Source organism: Aptenodytes forsteri, unplaced genomic scaffold (assembly GCF_000699145.1).
Source record: "Aptenodytes forsteri isolate BGI_AS27 unplaced genomic scaffold, ASM69914v1 Scaffold54, whole genome shotgun sequence".
NCBI lineage: Eukaryota > Metazoa > Chordata > Aves > Sphenisciformes > Spheniscidae > Aptenodytes > Aptenodytes forsteri.
In genome coordinates, this window is record NW_008796044.1 from 16461650 (window position 1) to 16469313 (window position 7664).

A 7664-nucleotide genomic window follows, 5' to 3' on the forward strand; every position below is an offset into this window, starting at 1 on the left:
CATTCCATCCAGCCCGCCCCCCCCCCAACAAAAATATTATTATTTACACTGTAAAACAAAATGCTCTGTTATTCTTTGCTTAAGACACTAATGAAGAAAGATGTTTCTCATTGTAACAGACTGTTAATTTTCAGACTTCGTTATAATTGCTGAAATGACTGTAACTTCAACACCAATCTAATCTAGCTTTCAAACTCCTATAATGGTATTACTCATGTATTCATCAAAGCACTGGATGGTTTGCACTAGAAATCTCCAGGTAACCTGCTTACTCAGTGACGCTAGAGCTATCTGTCAGGCCCTGATATTTCATTTCCTGAATAAATGTTTCATAGACTCCATACTCTGAATGTGAAAAGAGTAAAATATTCTTTTGATCATTCGTTTGAAATACTTTCTTCGTCCTTTAAAAATGAATGTAAACCAGCCTGCTGTCAGCAGTAAGACAATTAAGTTGGATAAACTGATATACGGAGATTTAATGACATTTTGTATTCTTTAAAGTGATGTAAACCCGAAGAGTCTCGCTCTTCTTCTGCATACACCTGACCTGTATTTTGCCAGGTTTAGGGATGAAATGTCCCTGAAGATGCCGTCCAAACCTTCCATTCAAGCTGAGTGTTCATAGCTAGTCTTGACGCCATAGCTGGCATGTACCGTACACTCAGTGTCTGTGCAGTCCCACCCTTGAGATCCAGGGCAGATGTGGAGATTTGTACCCGTACGTGCCCAGCATTTCACCAACTAATATTGCCGTGGGTCCTGCCCTGCCTGTACCGAGTTCAGAAACAAGAAGTCTCGTGATTCATAGAATCACAGAATCACAGAATAGTTTGGGTTGGAAGGGACCTCTAAAGGTCACCTAGTCCCGTGGGCAGGGACATCTTCAACTAGATCAGGTTGCTCAGAGCCCCGTCCAACCTGACCTGGAATGTCTCCAATCAAGGATTCATAGACACAGAATCACAGAATAGTTTGGGTTGGAAGGGACCTCTAAAGGTCATCTAGTCCAACCCCCCTGCCTCTCAATCTACCCCCCTTTAGTCTAAAGCCATTCCCCCTTGTCCTGTCGCAACAGGCCCTGCTAAAAAGTCTGCCAACATCTTTTTTATAAGCCCCCTTTAAGTACTGATAGTACTGATTGACCCAGAGGATGTCTTTCTCATAAAGTAAAAATACTAGAAAATTCTGTATTTGTTAGTTTAACCCCTACAGGAATGCTGTGACATTAATACCTACAAAACAGCAAGGAGGGCATAATTACAGGAGTTGTGAGTCCATCCTTCTTTAAGTGGATGTGCATCAGCAGAGCTAGAGAGCTGGCGTGGGAGCTAGGCTGCTTTTCGTGTTGACCCTCCATAACTTTTACCTGCTTGGTAAGCAAATAGTTTGCGGGAAAGAACAAAAACAAGCAGCAATTTAACCTGTAGTACTTTAGAATACTTCGAAGAATCCTTTTAGAAACACAGAACTGCAGAAAAACAGAGGTGGAGATCACTTGGTCTATGAAAACCGTATTGTGTAACCTGGTTTTGGAGCCGAAATGCACACACTGAGGACAATCTGGCTTCTTACTTCAGGTATGCATAAGTCTCTAATTATTTTTTTTTTTATGAAATGTATAAATTGCTAAACTTAGATTTATTTATTACAATGTTTGGTCGCTGATTAGGAATAGTGAGACCACTAGTTTTCTTGGCAGTAATTATCATTTTGTTATTTTCTTTCCCTCTGTGCCTGACTGTGTTCCCTGTCATCACCTGCCTTGCACTTGGGCTGAAAGCCCTTTGGATTAAAGACAACGCACTGGTTTTGTTTCTGTAGAGCCCGTAGCATGTAGGCTCCTGGCCACGACCAGGAGTCTGAGACACTATAATAATTCAAATACTAATATGCCAACAGAATCCAATGTCATACATTGAGAACTCGCTTCCACCCTGCTTTAAAACACCAATAAATAAGAATTTTACTTGTGGTGTTGCTTATTTTGTGATGTATTTTTATCAAGGGAGCCAGTTGCAACAAGTAGAACCCTGAGCTGGTTAAAGCTTATTTCAAGTTAATTTAAAATAATGCACTCTCTCTCTAGACTCATACATCTTTACAAAGAAAATGGCAAGCAATCCAGAACATTCAAAGCGTAACGACATTCAGATGTGTCTAGACATAAATAGCAACTTCTAAACCAAGAATTTGCCTCTGGAGTCTTTTCAGTAGGCCCTCAAATAGAAAATATTTAAAGGGAGACCATGATAGTATAATTTCTCTTTGTTTGAGGCAAGGATGGAGCGAATGTGTCATAAGGCACCGAGAAAGAACAAGAGAAATCTCAGTGAGCCAAAATGAAAGGACTTCATTATAGACAAAATCCTCACTCCATTTAAATCAGTCATAAATCTGCTGACTTCAGTAGCCAAGGATTTCATGACACAGCTTCAACCAAAAACAATTTTCAGCACCATATTGTACAATTTGAGGCCTCGATTTTCTCTTTTTCTGTAAAGTACTACGGATCTTCAACCACAAGAGCCGCAGGATCCGGCCATGTGCCTATCGCAGAGCCCAGGCAGAGCCCCCACTCGAAGCCGTGGCTGGAGCAGGGCTCACCAGGGGCTTCCGACGGCCCCTTGAGCAACATCCCAAACTTCCAGAATGGAAAAACTCTTTCTAAATGTGAGTATACTTGGGATTTCTTTCTGTGTTAGTAAATCATTGGAATTTCACTGCTAACAAGTTAGTGTTTTAACAAATTTACATTAAAGAGTGCCCCCGGGAATAGCTGGCACACAGCCCGCGATGGGGAGGCACTAACACTACCTGCTAACAGCACCCAGCTGTACCACCACCGACCTCTCCCAGGCAGGAGGCGTGGGAGACTGAAACGCTCTCCTCACATCCCCGTTTCCAGGGAGAGACACCAGCAACGAGTGAAACAAGGAGAGCTCTGCCTTTGCCTCGTGGGTTATCACACTGTAACCATACACCCCCCCCACTCATCTACAAACACAGCGAGCTTGAAGCAGATGAATCGCAACGCAAACACCTCTAATTCCTCCCGGTTTCTTTCTTTATGCAGAAGAGCAAGCACACAAACAAAACTGGGAACAACAAATTGAGTTCTCCAGTCTACTCCTTTTCCCACTTCATAAAGGGTATGCTTTGCTACCACTTAGTTCAATGGAAAAATTCCTTTAGGTCTCCATGGGAACAGCATCAGGTCTATAATACTTAACCATAAGTACCGAATTCTATAAGCTTTGGCTGAAACTTTTTAGTGTCCTTTTAAAGATCTCCGTGGATAAAGAACTTCAGGCTCTGGAGTCAATAAAGTCAATGAAGCAGCTTTCACAGGCATCAAAAGTTCACTTTCAAACTTTTCTACAAAATAGTTAGTGGAATTTGGGGAAAGCGAGCACAAAGAAAACACTGTAATAACTAACACAATGACCCTTTCAACAAGGAAAGCGAGCAGCCTTTTTAATGAAATTGGACTTAACGTACGTTTGGACCAGACAGTGAAAGGAAATCTCTCACCAGCACATCACAAGGCCAATAATGTGTAAACAGATAATAGCAAGAGCTGTGTGGTTCATAATTAATTCAAAAGAGATGGCATTTCTGCCTTCTTCCCGGTTTTGGTCAGTCATTGAAGACAATTTGCCTCTCAGTCTGTGTGAAGTACCATATTTCAGAAGTAAATCCTTCTATTCCCATCACGATGGCAATAACATGAAGTAACAAAAATAACAATATTTACATTTACTGGACATTGTGCTTGTGTGGCAGAATTCGGGACAAAACCCTGAACCCATAATCTTCTCTTCACACCCAAATAAACTTCAAAATGAACAGAAATGTAAATAATAAAGAAATGGTGATGATAATGAACAGCGTTGTTAATAACCTGACGCCGAGACCGAGCAGTTCAAAGTTCAACTCATCTTTGAAAAGAACGTGGACGCGTTCACCGATTTGTAAGCAAAGGTCTATCTAGGACAGAAACGAACACGGTGCTCGGGGTGACCTTACTTTGACCAACTAGTTCCCCGATGGATATGCACTTAGGTTCCCCTTTGCGCCCGAGCTGCAGGGATGCGGAGGCGCTGCCGTGCCAGGTAGAGCCTCTGCTCGGGCTGCAGTATCCTTTCCAGCTTTGCGGCTCTCCAGCTCAGCCTATGGTATGTGTACCAAATTGGCAGCTGTCAAAATTATTCAGCTTAGAAATGAATCAGACACGGCAGTTAATGACCCGAATTGAAAAACAAGGAGAGAAACACAAGATCTTTTCAGTTGTACGGGTTGAGGACTGATTACCCCCTGCTACAGGTGGAGGCTTGGGTAGGCGAAGTCCACCCACCTTCAATGCTAACGGCCTCTACAGCGAGGCCTCTAATAAATCAGTCAGCGCCACCATACCATAATACTGCCTTTATACTGTAGTTTGACCCAGCCCTGGCACATGTTTAAGGGCAAAAATGATTTATTTTATGACATCACTTAATTCCCGATTAAAACATTCACATACTGGGATTTTAAAACGCACTTTCTTTTATACTAACATTTTCACTAGCTCAGAAAATCCCACGCTACGTGCTTTGACCACATCATAAAGAAAAAGGCTTCACTTTGGATGCTGAACAACATAGACTGTTAAAGAGTAGCATGTTTGCTTTCTGGCAGGATACAGCTTTCACACAGACCAGCTCAGAAACACGACTCTGACACAAGCATTAAGAACGGATTCACGCAGCCACGGAGGCTGGAACATTACCATTAGTGGGACAGTACCGAATACAGAAGATACCCTGTCTTAAAAATCTTTATTTTCAGTGCAGAAACATGGGAGAATGACAAGAAACCTTTAGGGAATATTGCAATTTCCATAGCTTGTGATGCTAATTACAGTCATTATCAGAGAGTCTAAAAAGTTCTGCGTATTTTTTGTTCTCTGCTCATGGTAGCTGGGCTGTGAGACAAACTCAAGGTGCAATAACAATGCTAAGCAAAAAAAACCAACAAACCCCAAACCCTAACCCCCATTTATTTTCAATACTACTACCTAATTATTTAAAGTTTCTATAGCAATCAACTCAAAAAGCCCTCTCCTCTCCCATGTACATACACACACATAATCCAAGGTATATTCTTTTCTAGAACGACAACTTCTATCCTTTGAATGCACAGGAAAAGCAGAGCAGCGTAGGGTTTTTAATGGGTTCTCTCCTTTTGATTCTTACATACTTCTATTTTTTTTAGGTTTAGCTCCTTTTTCCTTTACCTCTTACACCAGTCTTCTTTCAATATGAAGAGATTTCTAGAGGTTAACTGTGAAGAAGACTCATGTTCAACAAAACTGTCCACACGCGGACAATAACGCACAATTCTTCTTTGGTCTCCTCGTTTTTGACTGTTTTTATCTCAAAAGCTTTTTTTGAAGTAAAAAGAATGCCTCCTGAATCACTCACCGCTCTGGCTACGTGGCGTTCGTATGGCCCAAGGGCTGGATCCAAGCAAGGGTTTGTAACAGTGACTAGCGCAACATCTGAGTTTACACCTTCTAAAGACGTCGGGTGCCCCGAGAAGGGTCTGCAAGCGATCCCCGGCACGGGCAGCAGGCAGCTGCCCGGAGCTGGGCAGCGGGATATACGCCGTATAGGAGAGTGCCTTAAATCCTGCGCTTCTCTGGTCTACGTGGACCAAAGCCAGTGTGTTCAAAACACAGGAGGAGGAGGCACCATCCTGTTTTTCTACACTCACACAGCAGTCAGAGGCCCGACTCCTTGCCTGCGGAATTTTGAACCCACAGCTCTTCCTTTCCAGGAGAATACTCCAATGCTACAGGGGGGACACATGTATTCTGTACTCTGTTGAAGCTCGTCCGTAATGAGATTAACAAAATCAGGGAGAGAAGGCCAGATAATTGTTTTATCCAGTGACTTAAATAACAAATTAAACAGAGTGCTGGAGCTGGGGCTGCTCACAAACAAATGCCTGCCCGCTCATCTGGCGTCTCCGGTCACTCGTTTCCCACTTGCAGTCCGACCAGCCTCTCGTTCTTCCCCGCACCGTGGAGCCCCATCAAAAGGAGAGGTGGAGAACGCCGCCTTGCCAACTCACACATTACAGCAGATTGTCTGTTGGTTACATCCTTCCTCTTCCAAAAAACAACTCTAAACAAATAAGGCATAGTATTTGCCTGGGACAGCTTCCACAAACAGTAAAACGCTCAAATAAAAACACTAGGTAGGGAAGTCTGGCCAGATGATAAGGCTCCTCCTCTCCTCTGCATTTTGATACGCGTCAGCAGCTACTCTCATGGAATCTTCACATGCTAAACACGAAGTATTTTTCTATCTGTCTATGTTATCCTACCTATTTCACTTTGAGTATTTAAATGCCACTGTAGTGATCAGGGAATCTTCCTTTTTTCCTGTAAATTTTTTATTAGGGACCTCCTAATCTCTAAATATTTAAAGCTTTATTTGTTTGACACATTGAATTAATTGACTATTAATACAAAACCTCCCACAAAGAGCAACAGATATACCACCTCAAGCTGTGATATACCACCGCAAGCTGCGATTTCTTCACTTCTCACAGCCTAAGGCCTCGATTCTGCAATTACACACATTTATCTGTACTACGGTGAAGAATCCCAATGGGACAACTCACACTAGTGAAATTAATCACATTCGTGAAGATCTGAGTCTCGCAGTTTTGGCTTGGGACTGTATTTGGATGAGACATCTTCGGGGAACCAAGATCTGAAGGAAGTAGCACCAGCAGTGCAGTGTTTGATGATGCTTATGAATAATGTTAGCACGATAAACCTGAAGGCGAAGGCGTTCTCGTACTTGAAACTCAGGCTTGAGAATCGCCCTGAACGGCTCACGCCTACAGCCCTGCCACCGGCTGCCTCTTGACCTACACAAAACTACTGCAGATCTGGATGCCTCCGTCTGTCCATCTGTAAAATCAGGTGAATGACATGCATATGTAGCACAAAAGCACGGGGATGAATAATTTGAAAGTGTCTCCGAAGTGATTTTAGATCTTTATACGGAATCCCATGGAAAAGAAGTGGTTATGAACTGGATAGTATCGATGAACCACAGCCCCAGGAGAAGCTATAAAACCAAAATCTGTATACCCATCAGTACTCCCTTAATTAATCCCACTGTCCAAGCAAGCTTAGTGTATTACATTTCCTAATTAAAGACCAAGCACCCCAGGACACCAAGAAATTAACTGTACCACAAAGTTTATCGTGACTATACCATGCTCTTGTGAATCGGTATACTTGGAACTTTTTTGTCCTTAAATGTCATTGGACTCCCATTCTTTGTAGCACAAAGAGGGCAACGGCAGTATCTGCCCTCTTGCTGTCCGTTACCCACGCTCCTTACCCGTTGTTTTGGCAACAGAAAGGTCTCAGGACGCCCAGTTTATGCGTTTAGGGCATTTTCACTCTCTCCTCAGGAACGGGTGGATTACCCCTAACTTGCGACACCCGGGTGCCAAGCCAACACGGGCGCCGGCGAAACCCAGCCCGTGCTGTCCCCGACCCATCTCTAAAGGGAGCCTTCCCCGGTGGTTTCCCCGAGGACAGCCCAAGGCAGCCCGGCTGCGCCACCCCGCCGGTGACCACCCACGGGGGGCGCGGG